This window comes from Arachis hypogaea, chromosome 18 (genome assembly GCF_003086295.3).
Source record: "Arachis hypogaea cultivar Tifrunner chromosome 18, arahy.Tifrunner.gnm2.J5K5, whole genome shotgun sequence".
Lineage (NCBI taxonomy): Eukaryota > Viridiplantae > Streptophyta > Magnoliopsida > Fabales > Fabaceae > Arachis > Arachis hypogaea.
In genome coordinates, this window is record NC_092053.1 from 35414794 (window position 1) to 35433137 (window position 18344).

Sequence of the window (18344 nt, forward strand, 5' to 3'; positions counted from 1 at the left end):
GCCAGTTCTACGCTGCTGTCTGGAGTTAAATGCCAGAAACACGTCACGAACCAGAGTTGAACGCCAGAAACACGTTACAACCTGGCGTTCAACTCCAGAAAGAGCCTCTGCACGTGTAACATTCAAGCTCAGCCCAAGCACACACCAAGTGGGCCCCGGAAGTGGATTTATGCATTAATTACTTACTTCTGTAAACCCTAGTAGCTAGTTTAGTATAAATAGGACTTTTTACTATTGTATTAGACATCTTCGGAAGATCCTGGATTGTATTTTTGATCCTGTGATCACGTTTTGGGGGCTGGCCATTCGGCCATGCCTGAACCTTTGACTTATGTATTTTTCAATGGTAGAGTTTCTACACTCCATAGATTAAGGTGTGGAGCTCTGCTGTTCCTCATGAATTAATGCAAAGTACTATTGTTTCTCTATTCAATTCAACTTATTCCGCTTCTAAGATATTCATTCGCACTTTAATATGAATGTGATGAACGTGACAATCATCATCATTCCCCTACGAACGCGTGCCTGACAACCACTTCCGTTCCACCTTAGATTGAATGAGTATCTCTTGGATCTCTTAGTCAGAATCTTCGTGGTATAAGCTAGATTGATGGCGGCATTCATGAGAGTCCGGAAAGTCTAAACCTTGTCTGTGGTATTCCGAGTAGGACTTTGGGATTGAATGACTGTGACGAACTTCAAACTCGCGAGTGCTGGGCGTAGTGACAGACACAAAAGGAGGGTGAATCCTATTCCAGTATGATCGAGAACCTCAGATGATTAGCCGTGCTGTGACAGAGCATTTGGACCATTTTCACAAGAGGATGGGATGCAGCCATTGGCCACGGTGATGCCTCAAGATGATTAGCCATGCAGTGACAGCGCATCGGACCATTTTCACAGAGAGGATGAAAAGTAGCCATTGACAATGGTGATGTCCTTACATAAAGCCAGCCATGGAAAGGAGTAAGACTGATTGGATGAAGAAAGTAGGAAAGCAGAGGTTCAGAAGAACGAAAGCATCTCTATACGCTTATCTGAAATTCTCACCAATGAATTACATAAGTACTTCTATCCTTATTTTCTATTTATTTATTATTATTCGAAAACTCCATAACCATTTGATATCCGCCTGACTGAGATTTACAAGGTGACCATAGCTTGCTTCATACCAACAATCTCCGTGGGATCGACCCTTACTCACGTAAGGTTTTATTACTTGGACGACCCAGTGCATGTGCTGGTTAGTTATGCGAAGTTGTGAAGTTATGTTTGGACCATGGTTCTGTGCATCCGTTTTTGGTGCCATTGCCAAGGAGAGAACAAACAAATAATTTTACAACCTAATCTGAGTAACAATTTCGCATCTCAGGGATTTCATGGTGAGGAATTTTCTCATGCTCTTGTTGAGGTCCATGATCTCTTGTTTGCTCCATCCTTTTCTTAGTGATGGGCTTGTTCTCATCAATGAGGATATCTCCCTCTATGTCAATTCTAGCCGAATTACAGAGGTGGTAAATAAGGTGAGAAAAGGCTAACCTTGCCAAAGTGGAGGACTTGTCAGCTACCTTGTAGAGTTCTTGAGGTATAATCTCGTGAACTTCCACTTCCTCCCCAATCATGATACTATGGATCATGATGGCCCGGTCTACAGTAACTTCAGACCGGTTGCTAGTAGGAATAATTGAGCGTTGAATGAACTCCAACCATTCTCTAGCTACAGGCTTAAGGTCCGGTCTTCTCAATTGAACCCGCTTGCCTCTTGAGTCAACTTTCTATTGAGCTCCTTCCACACATATGTCCATGAGGACTTGGTCCAACCGTTGATCAAAGTTGACCTTTCTAGTGTAGGGGCGTGCGTTTTCTTGCATCTTTGGCAAGTTGAACACCAACCTTACATTTTCCGGACTAAAATCTAAGTATTTTCCCCGAACCATTGTAAGCCAATTCTTTGGCTTTGGGTTCACACTTTGATCATGGTTCCTAGTGATCCATGCGTTTGCATAGAACTCTTGAACCATTAAGATCCCAACTTGTTGAATAGGATTAGAGAGAACTTCCCATCCTCTTCTTCTAATCTCTTGTCGGATCTCCGGATATTCGCTCTTTTTGAGCTTAAAAGAGACCTCAGGGATCACCTTTTTCTTGGCCACAACTTCATAGAAGTGGTCTTGATGGACCTTTGAGATGAATCTCTCCATCTCCCATGACTCAGAGGTGGAAGCAATTGCCTTCCCTTTCCTCCTTCTTGAGGTTTCTCTGGCCTTAGGTGCCATTAATGGTTATGGAAAAACAAAAAGCAATGCTTTTACCACACCAAACTTAAAAGGTTTGTTCGTCCCTGAGCAAAAGAAGAAAGGAAGTAGTAGAAGAAGAAGAAAATGGAGGAGATGGAGGGAGAAGGTGTATTCGGCCAAGGGGGAGAAGTGGTGGTTGTAATGTGTGAAAATGGAGTAGTGTTGAGGGGTTTATATAGGGGTGGGGTAGGTGGGTTTCGGCCATTAGGGTTGGGTTTGGGAGGGAAAAGAATTTGAATTTTGGAGGTAGGTGGGGTTTATGGGGAAGAGTGGATGGACGTGAGTGGTTAAGGGTATTTAGGGAAGAGGTGTGGAGGTAATTGGTGAAGGGTATTTGGGGAAGAGGTATTGATGGGATTGGTCAAGGGCATTTTGGAAAGAGTGTTATAGAAAGGTGTAAAGAGGAGAGAAGAAGAGGTGGGATAGGTGGGGATCCTGTGGGGTCCACAGATCCAGAGGGGTCAAGGACTTAACATCCCTGCTCCATTTAGCCGTGTAAAATGCCCTTAGAATGCATGTCTGGCGTTAAACGCCAGCTTGCTGCTTGTTTCTGGCGTTTAACGCCAATTCCATGCTCTGTTCTGGCGTTAAACGCCAGTCTGGTGCTTGTTTCTGGCGTTTAACGCCAGCTTGATGCTTCTTTCTGGCGTTAAACGCCAGTTTGATGCTTCTTACTGGCGTTTAAATGCCAGTAAGCTCTTCCTCCAGGGTGAGCTATTTTTAATGCTGTTTTTCATTCTGTTTTTTATTTTTCAGTAGTTTTTGTCACTCCACATGATCATCAACCTAAAAAAAACATAAAATAACAATAGAAAATAAATAGATATAATTAAATAACATTAGGTTGCCTCCCAACAAGCGCTTCTTTAAAGTCAATACCTTGACAGTGAGCTCTCATGGAGCCTCACAGATGTTCAGAGCATTGTTGGGACCTCCCAACACCAAACTTAGAGTTTGAATGTGGGGGTTCAACACCAAACTTAGAGTTTGGTTGTGGCCTCCCAACACCAAACTTAGAGTTTGACTGTGGGGGCTTTGGTTGACTCTGCAGTGAGAGAAACTTTTCATGCTTCCTCTCCATGGTTACAGAAGGAGATCGTTGAGTTTTAAATACAAGGTTGTCCTCATTTAGTTGAAGGACCAACTCTCCTCTGTCCACATCAATCACAGCTTTTGCTGTGGCTAGGAAGGGTCTTCCAAGGATGATGGATTCATCCTCATCCTTCCCAGTGTCTAGGATTATGAAATCAGCAGGGATGTAAAGGCCTTCAATCTTTACTAACAAGTCCTCTACTAATCCATAAGCCTGTTTCATTGATTTATCTGCCATCTCCAGTGAGATTCTTGCAGCTTGTACCTCAAAGATTCCCAGTTTTTCCATTACAGAGAGTGGCATGAGGTTTATCCCTGACCCAAGGTCACACAGAGCCTTCTCAAAGATCATAGTGCCTATGGTACAAGGTATGAAGAACTTTTCGGGATCCGGTTTCTTCTGAGGCAATATCTGCCTTATCAATGCACTGAGTTCATTGGAGAACAAGGGGGTTCATCCTCCCAAGTATCATTACCAAATAAACTGGCATTCAACTTCATGATGGCTCCTAGATATTTAGCAACCTGCTCTTCACTGATGTCTTCATCCTCTTCAGAGGAAGAATAGTCATCAGAGCTCATAAATGGTAAAAGGAGGTTCAATGGAATCTCTATGGTCTCTAGTTGAGCCTCAGATTTCTTTGGTTCCTCAAAGGGAAACTCCTTATTGGTCAGTGAACATCCCAGGAGGTCTTCCTCACTAGGATTCACGTCCTTCTCCTCCTCTCTGGGTTTGGCCACACCAAGTAAGGTTATGGCCTTGCACTCTCTTTTTGGATTCTCTTCTGTATTGTTTGGGAGAGTACTAGAAGGAGTTTCAGTGACTCTTTTACTCAGCTGGCCCAATTGTGCCTCCAAATTTCTAATGGAGGACCTTGTTTCATTCATGGAACTTAGAGTGGCCTTAGATAGATCAGAGACTATATTTGCTATGCTAGATGGACTCTGCTCAGAATTCTCTGTCTGTTGCTGAGTGGATGATGGAAAAGGCTTGCTATTGCTAAACCTGTTTCTTCCACCATTATTAAAGCCTTGTTGAGGCTTTTGTTGATCCTTCCATGAGAAATTTGGATGATTTCCCCATGAGGGATTATAGGTGTTTCCATAGGGTTCATCCATGTAATTCACCTCTGCTATTGCAGGGTTCTCAGGATCATAAGCTTCTTCTTCAGAAGATGCCTCTTTAGTACTGTTGGATGCAGCTTGCAATCCATTCAGACTCTGAGAAATTATATTGACTTGCTGAGTTAATATTTTATTCTGAGCCAATATGGCATTCAGAGTATCAATTTTAAGAACTCCCTTCCTCTGAGGCGTCCCATTACTCACAGGATTCCTTTCAGAAGTGTACATGAACTGGTTATTTGCAACCATGTCAATGAGTTCCTAAGCTTCTGCAGGCATTTTTTTTAGGTGAATGGATCCACCTGCAGAATGGTCCAATGACATCTTAGCTAATTCAGACAGACCATCATAGAATATATCCAGGATGGTCCATTCTGAAAGCATGTCAGAAGGACACTTTTTGGTTAGTTGCTTGTATCTCTCCCAAGCTTCATAGAGGGATTCACCTTCTTTCTATTTGAAGGTTTGAACATCCACACTAAGTTTGCTAAGCTTTTGAGGAGGAAAGAACTTGGCTAAGAAAACCGTGACCAGCTTATCCCAAGAGTTCAGGCTATCTTTAGGTTGAGAGTCCAACCATATTCTAGCTCTGTCTCTTACAGCAAAAGGGAAAAGCATAAGCCTGTAGACCTCAGGATCAACCCCATTGGTCTTAATAGTATCACAAATCTGCAAGAATTCAGTTAAGAACTGAAAAGGATCTTCTGATGGAAGTCCATGAAACTTGCAATTCTGTTGCATCAGAGAAACTAATTGAGGCTTTAGCTCAAAATTGTTTGCTCCAATAGCAGGAATTGAGATGCTTCTTCCATGGAAGTTGGAATTTGGTGCAGTAAAGTCACCAAGCATCTTCCTTGCATCTCCACCATTATTATTATTTTCGGCCATGTCTCCTTCTTTTTTGAAAATTTCTGTCAGATTTTCTCCAGAGAGTTGTGCTTTAGCTTCCCTTAGCTTCCTCTTCAGAGTCCTTTCAGGTTCAGGATCAGCTTCAACAAGAATGTTCTTATCCTTGTTCCTGCTCATATGAAAAAGAAGAGAACAGAAAAGAAAATACGGAATTCTCTATGTCACAGTATAGAGATTCCTTATATGAGTATAAGAAGAGAAGAATAGAAGAAGGAAAAGATAAGAATTCGAACACAGAGGAGAAGAGTGGGTTCGAATTTTTGAGTAGAAGAGGGGTGTTAGTAGATAAATAAATAAATAGAAGGGGATGAGAGGGAGAAGAACTCGAAAATTAAATAAAATAAAAATATTTTTGTTTTTATTTTAAATATTAGTTATAATTCGAAAATATGAAAGGGAATAAAATTAAAATTAAAATTTAAAATAATTATTTAATGAAGAGAAATTTTGAAAAAGAGGTTAGTGATTTTCGAAAATTAGAGAGAGAAAATTAGTTAGGTGGTTTTGAAAAAGATAAGAATCAAACAAAAAGATAAGATTAATTGAAAAAGATTTGAAAATCAATTTTGAAAAGATAAGAAGTTAGAAAAGATTTTGAAATTGATTTTGAAAATTAAAGTTGATTACTTGACTAACAAGAAACAAAAAGATATGATTTTAAAATTTAAAGATTGAACCTTTCTTAATAGGCAAGTAACAAACAAAAAAAAAATTTTGAATCAATCACATTAATTGTTAGCATTATTTTCGAAAATATTAAGAAGAAAATTGAAAAAGATTTGATTTTTTAAAAAAAAGTTTTGAAAAGATAGGATTTTTAAATTGAAAATTTGACTTGACTCATAAGAAACAACTAAATTTTAAAAAGTTTTGAAAAAGTCAACTCAAATTTTCGAAAATTTATGAGAGAATAAGGGAAAGATATTTTTTTATTTTTGAATTTTTAATGAGGAGAGAGAAAAACACAAAGAAGATATAAGACATAAAAATTATGAATCAAAACAAGAAAAATATGCAAGAACACTTTGAATATCAAGATGAACACCAAGAACACTTTGAATGTCAAGATGAACATCAAGAACATGTTTTTGAAAACTTTTAAGAAAAGAAAAACATGCAAGACACCAAACTTAAAAAATTTTTAATGTTGAGACACTAACAAATTGAAAATGCATATGAGAAACAAGAAAAGATGCACAACAAGAAAATGCAAAGATCAAACAAAGAAGATCATCAAGAACAACTTGAAGATCATGAAGAACATATGATGAATTTTCGAAAATTAAGAAAAAATTACAAACATGCAATGGACACCAAACTTAAAACTTGACACTAGACTCAAACAAGAAACAAAATATTTTTGGTTTTAATGATTTTTTTAAATTTTTTTTTTTGAATTTTTCAAAAATTATTTTAAAAAAAGAGAGATAAGGATTTCAAAATTTCTAATGAGAATTCCAGGAATCATGCAATGTTAGTCTAAAGCTCCGGTCCAGGAATTAGACATGGCTTACTAGCCAGCCAAGCTTTCAGTGAAAGTTCCTGTCCAAAACACTAGACATGGCCAATGACCAGCCAAGCTTTAGCATACATAGTTCAAGCATGTGAAGAGGAAGCCTCAGTCTAAAAGAATTTAGACATGGCTTTACAGCCAGCCAGACTTCAACAGATCATCATGAAACTCTAGAATTCATTCTTAAAAATTCTGAAGAACATAGAATAATTTAATTTTTATTATTTTATTTTATTTTTTTTGAATATTTTTAGAAAATAAAAAGAATAAAAACAAAAACTTAAAATTAAAATAAAATTACCTAATCTGAGCAACAAGATGAATCGTCAGTTGTCCAAACTCGAACAATCCCCGGCAACGGCGCCAAAAACTTGGTGCACTAAATCGTCATTGTTCATTCCTTGGTAACTGCGCTAAAAACTTAATACGCACGTTCATAATCTTAGTTCTGTTTCACAATTCCGATACAACTAACCAGCAAGTGCACTGGGTCGTCCAAGTAATAAACCTTACGTGAGTAAGGGTCGATCCCACGGAGATTGTCGGCTTGAAGCAAGCTATGGTCACCTTGTGAATCTCTGTCAGGCGGATTCAAATGGTTATGGAGATTTGATAATTAAAAGATAAATAAAACGTAAAATAAAGATAGAGATACTAATGTAATTCATTGGTGAGAATTTCAGATAAGCATATGGAGATGCTTTTATTCCTTCTGAACCTCTGCTTTCCTACTGCTTTCATCTAATCCTTCATACTCCTTTCCATGGCAAGCTGTATATTGGGTATCACCGTTGTCAATGGCTACATCCCGTCCTCTCAGTGAAAATGGTCCAAATGCGCTGTCACCGCACGGCTAATCATCTGTCGGTTCTCGATCCTGCTGGAATAGGATTCAGTAATCCTTTTGCGTCTGTCACTACGCCCAGCACTCGCGAGTTTGAAGCTCGTCACAGCCATCCCTTCCCAGATCCTACTCGGAATACCACAGAGAAGGTTTAGACTTTCCGGATCTCAAGAATGGCCGCCAATAATTCTAGCCTATACCACGAAGACTCTGATCTCACGATCAGGAGGCTAAGAGATATGCATTCAAGCTTGTTTGCATGTAGAACGGAAGTGGTTGTCAGGCACGCGTTCATAAGTGAGAATGATGATGAGCATCACATAATCATCACATTCATCATGTTCTTGTGTGCGAATGAATATCTTAGAGAAGAAATAGGCTTGAATTGAATAGAAAAACAATAGTACTTTGCATTAATTCATGAGGAACAGTAGAGCTCCACACCTTAATCTATGGTGTGTAGAAACTCTACCGTTGAAAATACATAAGTGAAAATAGGGTAGACGTGGCCGAGTGGCCAGCCTCCCATGGAGGTCTCAGAACATAAAAGTTACATAATGTGTTCCAGATATGTGAAATAAATCACTAAAAGTAGTTTTTATACTAAACTAGTAACTAAGGTTTACAGAAATGAGTAATTGATAAAGAAATCCACTTCCGGGCCCACTTGGTGTGTGCTTGGGCTGAGCATTAAAGCTTTCACGTGTAGAGGTCTTCCTTGGAGTTAAACGCCAGTTTGTAACTTGTTTCTGGTGTTTAACTCTGCTTTGCAACCTGTTTCTGGCGTTTAACGCCAGAATAGGGCAAAAATCTGGCGTTGAACGCCAATTTGCATTGTCTAAACTCGGGCAAAGCATAGACTATTATATATTGCTGGAAAGCCCTGGATGTCTACTTTCCAACGCAATTGAGAGCGCGCCATTTGGACTCCTGTAGCTCCAGAAAATCTACTTTGAGTGCTGGGAGGTCAGAATCCAACAGCATCTGCAGTCCTTCTTCAGCCTCTGAATCTGATTTTTGCTCAAGTCCCTCAATTTCAGCCAGAAAGTTCCTGAAATCACAGAAAAATACACAAACTCATAGTAAAGTCCAGAAATGTGATTTTTATTTAAAAACTAATAAAAATATACTAAAAACTAATTAAATCGTACTAAAAACTATGTAAAAACAATGCCAAAAAGCGTATAAATTATCCGCTCATCAAAATCCCTGAGATGCCTCAAGGGATGCATTTCCCTCCACACAACTATTGGGAGCAACTCAACACCTCTTTACGAGATTTGAGTTCCAACATGGAGCAAGTAAGAGTGGAGCACCAAGAGCACTCCATCATCCTCCATGAAACCAGAGAGGACCAAAAGGCCATGAGAGAGGAGCAACAAAGGCAAGGAAGAGACATAGAGGAGCTCAAGCACTCCATAGGATCTTCAAGAGGAATAACTAGCCGCCGTCACTAAGGTAGACCCGTTCTTTAACTTTCTTGTTCTTATTTTTCTGTTTTTCGGTTTTGATGCTTTATGTTTTATCTATGTTTGTGTCTTTATTACATGATCATTAGTGTTTAGTGTCTAAGCCTTAAAGCTATGAATGATTCCATGAGTCCCTCACCTTTCTTAAATAAAATATTTTTCATTTGCAAAAGAATAAGAAGTGCATAATTTCGAAAATTATCTTGAAATTAGCTTAATTATTTTGATGTGGTGGCAATACTTTTTGTTTTCTGACTGAATGCTTGAACAGTGCATATTTTTTATAGTGAAGTTTATGAATGTTAAAATTGTTGGCTCTTGAAAGAATAATGAAAAAAAGAGAAATGTTATTGACCATCTGAAAAATCATAAAATTGATTCTTAAAGCAAGAAAAAGCAGTGAAAAACACAAAGCTTGCGGAAAAAATGGCGAAAAATAGAGAAAAAGAAAGAAAAAAAGAAAAAGCAAGCAGAAAAAGCCAATAGCTCTTTAAACCAAAATGCAAGAGAAAAAAGCCAATAACCCTTTAAACTAAAAGGCAAGGGTAAAAAGGATCCAAGGCTTTGAGCATTAATGGATATGAGGGCCCAAAGGAATAAAATCCTGGCCTAAGCAGCTAAATCAAGCTATCCCTAACCATGTGCTTGTGGCGTGAAGGTGTCAAGTGAAAAGCTTGAGACTGAGCGGTTAAAGTCGTGGTCCAAAGCAAAAAAAAAGAGTGTGCTTAAGAGCTTTGGGCACCTCTAACTGGGGACTCTAGCAAAGCTAAGTCACAATCTGAAAAGGTTCACCCAGTTATGTGTCTGTGGCATTTATGTATCCGGTGGTAATACTGGAAAACAAATTGCTTAGGGTCACGGCCAAGACTCATAAAGTAGCTGTGTTCAAGAATCAACATACTGAACTAGGAGAATCAATAACACTATCTGAATTCTGAGTTCCTATGGATCCCAATCATTCTGAACTTCAAAGGATAAAGTGAGATGCTAAAACTGTTCAGAAGCAAAAAGCTACTAGTCTCGCTCATTTAATTGAAACTAATCTTCATTGATATTTTTGAAACTTATTGTATATTCTCTTCTTTTTATCCTATATTGTTTTTAGTTGCTTGGGGACAAGCAACAATTTAAGTTTGGTGTTGTGATGAGCGAAAAATTTATACCCTTTTTGGCATTATTTTTACATAGTTTTTAGTATATTTTAGTTACTTTTTATTATATTTTTATTAGTTTTTATGTAAAAATCACATTTCTAGACTTTAATATGAGTTTGTGTGTTTTTCTGTGATTTCAGGTATTTTCTGGCTGAAATTAAGGGACTTGAGCAAAAATCTGATTCAGAGGCTGAGAAAGGACTACAGATGCTGTTGGATTCTGACCCTTCTACACTCGAAGTGGATTTTTTGGAGCTGTAGAAACACAATTGGCGGGCTCTCAATTGTGTTGGAAAGTATACATCTTGGGCTTTCTAGAAATATATAATAGTTTATACTTTGCTCGAGATTTGATGGCCCAAACTGGCGTTAAACGCCAGCCAAAACTTTCTGGCGTAAAACGCTAGAACTGGCACCAAAACTGGAGTTAAACACCCAAACTGGCACCCAAGCTGGCGTTTAACTCCAAGAATGGCCTATGCATGTTAAAGCTTCAATGCTCAGCCCAAGCACACACCAAGTAGACCCCGAAAGTGGATTTCTGCACTATCTGCACTTAGTTACTTATTTTCTGTATTCCCTAGTAACTAGTTTAGTATAAATAGCATTTTTACTATTGTATTCGCAGACTTTGATGGTTGGAAACCCTATTTTCACTTTTACACTTGGAACCTCTTTGGGAGGCTGGCCTCACGGCCATGCCTAGACCATTTTCTCTTATGTATTTTCTACGGTGGAGTTTCTACACCTCAGATTAAGGTGAGGAGCTCTGCTGTTCTTCATGAATTAATGCAAGTACTATTGTTTTTTCTTTCAATTCACGCCTACTTCTTCTCCAAGATATACTCTTGTACTTAATTCAGTTAAGTCAGAATGAAGGGGTGACCCGTGACAATCACCCACTATCTTCGTTACTCGCTTAGCCAAGATCCGCGTGCCTGACAACCACAAGCGGTCTGCATGATGTTCAACGTAGTTATTGGATGACAGCTGGAGTATATTCTCTTGGGTCTCTGATCTGCGATTCTCTCCTGACAATAGAGCATCCGAATCTGAGATTAGAACCTTCGTGGTATAGGCTAGAACCATTGGCAACATTCTTGAGATCCGGAAAGTCTAAACCTTGTCTATGGTATTTCGAGTAGGATCTGGGAAGGGATGACTGTGATGAGCTTCAAACTTGCGAATGTTGGGCACAGTGATAGTGTGCAAAAGGATAGAGAGATCCTATTCTGATGCTAGTGAGAACCGACAGATGATTAGCCGTGCGGTAGCTGTACATGGTATTTTTCATCCGAGACGAGAAATCCGACAGTTGATTAGCCGTGCAGAGATCGTACCTGGTATTTTTCATCCGAGAGGATCCTACAGCTTGCCATGGAAGGGAGCACACATAATTGGAAGAAGACAATAGGAAAGCAGAAGTTCAGAAGCAACAAAGCATCTCCAAACACTTATCTGAAATTCCCACCAATAAATTACATAAGTATCTTTATTTTATTTTACGTTTTAATTATCTTTTAATTATCAAAACCTCATAACCATTTGAATCCGCCTGACTAAGATTTACAAGATGACCATAGCTTGGTTCAAGCCGACAATCTCCGTGGGATCGACCTTTACTCACGTAAGGTATTACTTGGACAACCCAGTGCACTTGCTGGTTAGTTGAGCAGAGTTGTGAAAAGTGTGATCACAATTTCGCATACCAAACACCTATATAATAAGAAGCTCAGATTATCTTTTGACATCATAATAAACTTTAGTAACTTTGATTATATTAGTAATAAATAAAAGATTTAACCCACAAGGGAAAGGATGGTTATTAACAGTAGAATTATAAGCATGACATAATAGCAGTTACAAAAGATAGTTGAGGTTATCAGAGCCAAAATAATGACAATAAACAAAGAATCATTATCAGAGCCAAGACTAATGTTTTATGAGAAGTCCTAGAAAGAGATTTGTGCACAATAAAAGAACTTTATTAGAGCTTTTAAACTATAGATATTTCCAAATTCATCAATGCTAAATTAAACTAAAAAATGCATATAGCACCATACTTGGATCCGTGGTGGAGATAGAAGTCACTCCAACGAAATGACAGGAATCGGGAGTCTTTCCCTTCTTAGGTGCACCATTTGCATTAAAGAGTCCCCAATTCTTCTCAGACAATGGACCCGGCTTCATATCCTCGTAGAGCTCATAAATGCAAGTGCTAATAGCAATTTCAGGATACTTGGGAGTTTCAGTTTGGTTCAGCACATGCTTTATTAGATTGCTATTGTAAGTATTTGCAGTGTCGATTGTTGCATCAGGCTCGTTGGATCCACCTTTCGAGGGCCATCCGGATTCAGTTACCACGACAGGAATGTTAGTGTAATTTAGAAAAAGCATGGCAAATAATGTTGCATCAAACATAGTATGGAAGCACATTTTCATATATTGAAACATCAAAAGTCGTTGTCAATCTTGGTTATACTACTACAAATGAGATATTAAAAAAAAGGTTTCGTTCCTGGTGCACGAATTGTGAATCACACTTTTCACAACTCGTACCACTGACCAGCAAGTGCACTGGGTCGTCCAAGTAATACCTCACGTGAGTAAGGGTCGAATCCCACGGAGATTGTTGGTTTGAAGCAATCTATGGTTATCTTGTAAATCTTAGTCAGGAAGTCAATTATGTTTATCAGTTGAATTGCAAATAAACAATAAAGCATGGATTAAAGGTTACTTGTGATGTAGTAATGGAGAATATGTTGGAGTTTTGGAGATGCTTTGTCTTCTGAATCTCTGCTTTCCTCTGGCTTCTTGTTCACGCACGCACGTCCTCCTATGGCAAGCTGTGTGTTGGTGGATCACCGTTGTCAATGGCTACCTTCCATCCTTCCAGTGAAAACTACGCTCACGCGCTCTGTCACAGCACGGCTAATCACCGGTTGGTTCTCGATCCGGTTGGAATAGGATTTACTATCCTTTTGCGTCTGTCACTAACGCCCAGCCTTCAGGAGTTTGAAGCTCGTCACAGTCATTCAATCCTTGAATCCTACTCGGAATACCACAGACAAGGTTTAGACTTTCCGGATTCTCATGAATGCCGCCATCAGTTCTAGCTTATACCACGGAGATTCTGATTAAGGAATCTAAGAGATACTCATTCAATCGGATATAGAACGGAGGTGGTTGTCAGGCACACGTTCATGGTTTGAGGAAGGTGATGAATGTCACAGATCATCACCTTCATCACAGTTAAGCGCGAATGAACATCTTAGATAGGAACAAGCGTGTTTGAATGGGAAACAGAAATACTTGCATTAATTCATCGAGACACAGCAGAGCTCCTCACCCCCAACAATGGGGTTTAGAGACTCATGCCGTCAGAGAATACAAAGTTTAGATCTGAAATGTCATGAGATACAAAATAAGTCTCTAAAAGTTGTTTAAATACTAAACTAGTAGCCTAGGTTTACACAAATGAGTAAACTATGATAGATGATGCAGAGGCCCACTTCTGGGGCCCACTTGGTGTGTGCTGGGGCTGAGAATTAAGCAATCCACGTGCAGAGGCCATTTGTGGAGTTGAACGCCAGTTTTTGTGCCAGTTTGGGCGTTCAACTCCAGCTTTTGATCCTTTTCTGGCGCTGGACGCCAGAATTGGGCAGAGAACTGGCGTTGAACGCCTGTTTACGTCGTCTATCCTTGTGCAAAGTATGTACTATTATAAATTGCTGGAAAGCCCTGGATGTCTACTTTCCAACGCAATTGGAAGCATGCCATTTCGAGTTCTGTAGCTCCAGAAAATCCACTTTGAGTGCAGGGAGGTCAGAATCCAACAGCATCAGCAGTCCTTTTTCAGCCTGAATCAGATTTTTGCTCAGCTCCTTCAATTTCAGCCAGAAAAATACCTGAAATTACAGAAAAACACACAACTCATAGTAAAGTCCAGAAATATGAATTTTTCCTAAAAACTAATGGAAATAAACTAAAAACTAACTAAAACATACTAAAAACTATATGAAATTAACCCCAAAAAGCGTATAAAATATCCGCTCATCAGTTCCAATCTGAATAAAACATGGTTAGAATTTTAAACATTATGAGCTAAACAATCTGAACATCTCAAACCATGGAGAAATCAAACACATACGAAATTCCAAATCAAACACAACCAAAAGAAAAAAGAAACCCTAAATAAAAAAGGTTGAAGATGCAGTACCAGACAAAGACAGATATCCAGACCATCCCTACAGGAGAGGATCGCTGACTGAGATATCCACCTTCCATGTCTCACGAAGGTTGTTGAAGCCCGCACCAGTGATCTTTGTTGCTCAGCAAGAAGGATTGACAAGGCTATCGAGGAGAGCATGACGTTAGGGATTTTTGCCAGTAAAGAAGTTCATAAAAATAGTCGCGTTGTAGATATAGTCTCTAAACCGACAGAAATCCCTTCGTACAAACGTTTTGGTTGTCACAAGTAACAAACCCCTTAAAAATTGTTAACCGAGTATTCAAACCTCGGGTCGTCTTCTCAAGGAATTTCAGGGAAGTATGTTCTTATTATTGGTTATGGAGATTGTAAATTTGGGGTTTTGATAATAGGGAGCAAGTAATTTAAATTGCAATTAAAATAAATAAATAACTGTAAAATAAACTTTTGGCAAGGTATGAGAAATTGGAAGTCCTAGCCCAGTTATCCTTATCGACAATAATGAAAATTGACTCTTGATTCCACTTAGTTAACCTTTTACTAGAGCAAGGGAAGGTCAAGTGACTAATTAGTTTGATCTTCAAATCCTAGTTAATCCCTAAGGAAAGATTGGGATTATCGAAGTTCAGTTCAATTAGCAAAGATAACAATTATCACTTATGTTGAGTTAAGATAACTCCTGAGTTACTAATTTCTTAACCAAAGCCAAGAATGTAGAAAGCTAAATTAAAATCATAAATATCTGGAATACCTCAAATAAAATACATTCAAAGCAGTAAAATCTAACATGGAAAAGTCCATAAGCCAATTGGGCAACATAAATCAAATACAAATAAAAGCATTAGAGTCAATAAAAATAGAAGCGAAAGTAAATAGAAAGGGACATTGAACCTGGGATCGAGAGTCACTCCTAAAACTAAGAGAAGTCCTAAATCCTAATCCTAAGAGAGAGAGAGGAGAGAACCTCTCTCTCTAAAACTACATCTAAAACATGAAAAGTGAATTATGAGAGCCTCCTCATGAATGGATGCATTCCCCCACTTTATAGCCTCTAATTTGTGTGTTCTGGGCTGAAAACTGGGTCAAAAGCAGCCCAGAAATTTCCCCCTGCGATTTCTGTTACGTTCAGGTCGCGGAAAGGTGACGCAACCGCGTCGTCCATGCGGCCGCGCGGATTGGGTGTTGGCCAGGTCACGCGTCCGCGTGACCCACGCGTTCGCGTCACCTGGCGTCGGGGCAACTATGGCAAATTATATATCAAATCGAAGCCCCAGACGTTAGCTTTCCAACGCAACTGGAACCGCGTCATTTGGATCTCTGTAGCTAAAGTTATAGCCGTTTGAGTGCAAAGAGGTCAGGTTGGACAGCTTAGCAATTTCTCCAACTTATTGTATTCCTTCCACTTTTGCATGCTTCCTTTCTATCCTCTGAGCCATTCCTGCCCTATAATCTCTGAAAACACTTAACACACATATCAAGGCATCTAATGGTAATAACAGAGGATTAATATTAGCAAATATAAGTCCAAAGAAACATGTTTTCAATCAAAGCACATAATTAGGAAGGCAAATGTAAAACCATGCAAATAGTATGAATAAGTGGGTAAAGAGTTGATGAAAACCACTCAATTAAGCACAAGATAAACTATAAAATAGTGGTTTATTAACCTCCCCACACTTAAACACTAGCATGTCCTCATGCTAAGCTTAAGAGAACTATAAAGATGAAAAGGAATGGTAGGATGTATGAAATGCAACCTATCTATATGAATGCAACTACATGCAAAAAATGTTCCTACCTACTTGGTTAAAAATAAATAAGTTCTCCCAAGACAAACATAAATCAGATTTTACTAATTAAAATTATACAGTAAAAACAAGTAAACTTGTAAGAAGATAGCTCATGAAAGCAGGGAACATAGAATTAAGCACTGAACCCTTACAGGAAGTGTATATGCACTCTAATCTCTCAAGTGTATAGGGTTAATCACTCTACTCTTCTCTAGTCATGCTTTCTAAACTTTGTTCTTCATTTAACCAATCAACAAATATTTAATGTACCAATGCAAACATCATGAGGTCTTTTCAAGGTTGTAATGGGGCCAAGGTAAGGGTGAGGGTATATATATAAGGCTAAGTGAGCTAGTGAAGTGAATCCTTGAGTAGTCTAAGATCTCACCTAACATATACATACTCTATTAAAATTATACTTAGCTACCCAAATTTTTCCACTTTTGTATTACATACTCATGTATCAAACTTATTTTTGAATTTTGTCCCATGTGCATTGATTCTTTTTATTTTGCATTTGGGGTAATATATATTTTTTTTCATTTTTCTCTTTTTTTTTGTATCCCCTTATTTAATTACTTAATATATTTTTCTTCAATGCACATGGTAATTTAATTATTTTGATTTCACATGAGCATACTTCCCAAATTTTCAAATGACTTATTCAATTTAATTCCCTACTTTTTCATATCATCCCATGTTCCCATAAAATTCCCCACACTTAAATTTTACACAATATCTATCTTAAGCTAACCAAGGATTCAACTTGAGATTCTTATTTTGTTTTTCTGCTTAAGGCTAGTAATGTGGTTATAAAACAGAAGGGATTTAAAAGCTCAAGGGGGCTAACAAGGGTGATGTAAAAGGTAGGCTAATTTTGGGATAAGTGAGCTAAAATCAAACAATGGCCTCAATCATATGCAAGCATGTAAATACACTAAATAATGGACATATAGATTGGAACAAAATATAGATTACAATCATAGGGAAGGAAACACACAAGAATAAAAATTTATGGTTAAATAATGTAACCATGTAAATAAGCTCAAAGTCTCACAGGTTGTGTGTTCTTTGGCTCAAAAATCATGTTCCAAATACAACTTCAAACAAGTTTAACACAAAAATTTTCATTTTAAATTAGTGAAATTTTTCAAAAATAAGGTCCTAAAAAGAATTTTATTACTTTAACCAAGTAGTAACTAAATGCACAAAATCAAATAAACATGCAATCAAATATGCAGATGCAACAATGAACAAATTAACATTGGTGTTGAAATAGGAAATAACTAACCCATGGAGATCGGTATCGACCTCCCCACACTTAAAGATTGCACCGTCCTCGGTGCATGCTAAGATGTGCAAGTGGATGGGGGTTGTGGTTCCTCAGCTGGGGCTCTTTTTGTTCCTTTCCTTGCTGTTGATTTGGGAATGGCTTTCTCTTTTCCTTTCTTGGTGGCCATCCTGAAAAAGGGAAGAGAAAGTAAATTAAATTCAAAGAGATATATATAGCAAGGAAGAGAACGGAAAAGGTGGTGATGGATGCACATTAAGATATAACTGACATTAACACATGCTCGCGAGTACATGTGAAAAGCCATCAATGAAAAATAGCTAGTGCATATAAGGACAAGTGAATGCAAGGTGTTTATTGGCATGCCGGCAAAGGGCATGAGTAGTATAGATCAAGCATTACTCGTAACAAACCATCATGTTTGTATTGACAATTAATTTCAATTAATACAATAGTAAAGGGAGTTTATGAAAAGCAAGCATTGAATAGTAAAAAATAGAGAAGTGCATAATGCCATATGGGCTTTTTCACAAACATATAGCATGCATAGTAAATAAGCTATTTGAAAGTATTAAATTGAACATGCAAGCATCCTTTAAAAAGTAATATATAATTGTCAAATAATTATGCAACAATCCATAATGACCCAA

General features: G+C 38.2%; 1 non-coding gene across 1 annotated transcript; it reads left to right on the forward strand.

Annotated features, from left to right (window-relative positions):
* The first annotated feature begins 4892 nt into the window (after positions 1-4892).
* LOC112774516 (small nucleolar RNA R71) lies at positions 4893-5000 on the forward strand. Its single transcript, XR_003189003.1, has one exon. It is a non-coding gene; the product is annotated as a small nucleolar RNA R71 (small nucleolar RNA).
* The last annotated feature ends 13344 nt before the right edge of the window (positions 5001-18344 follow it).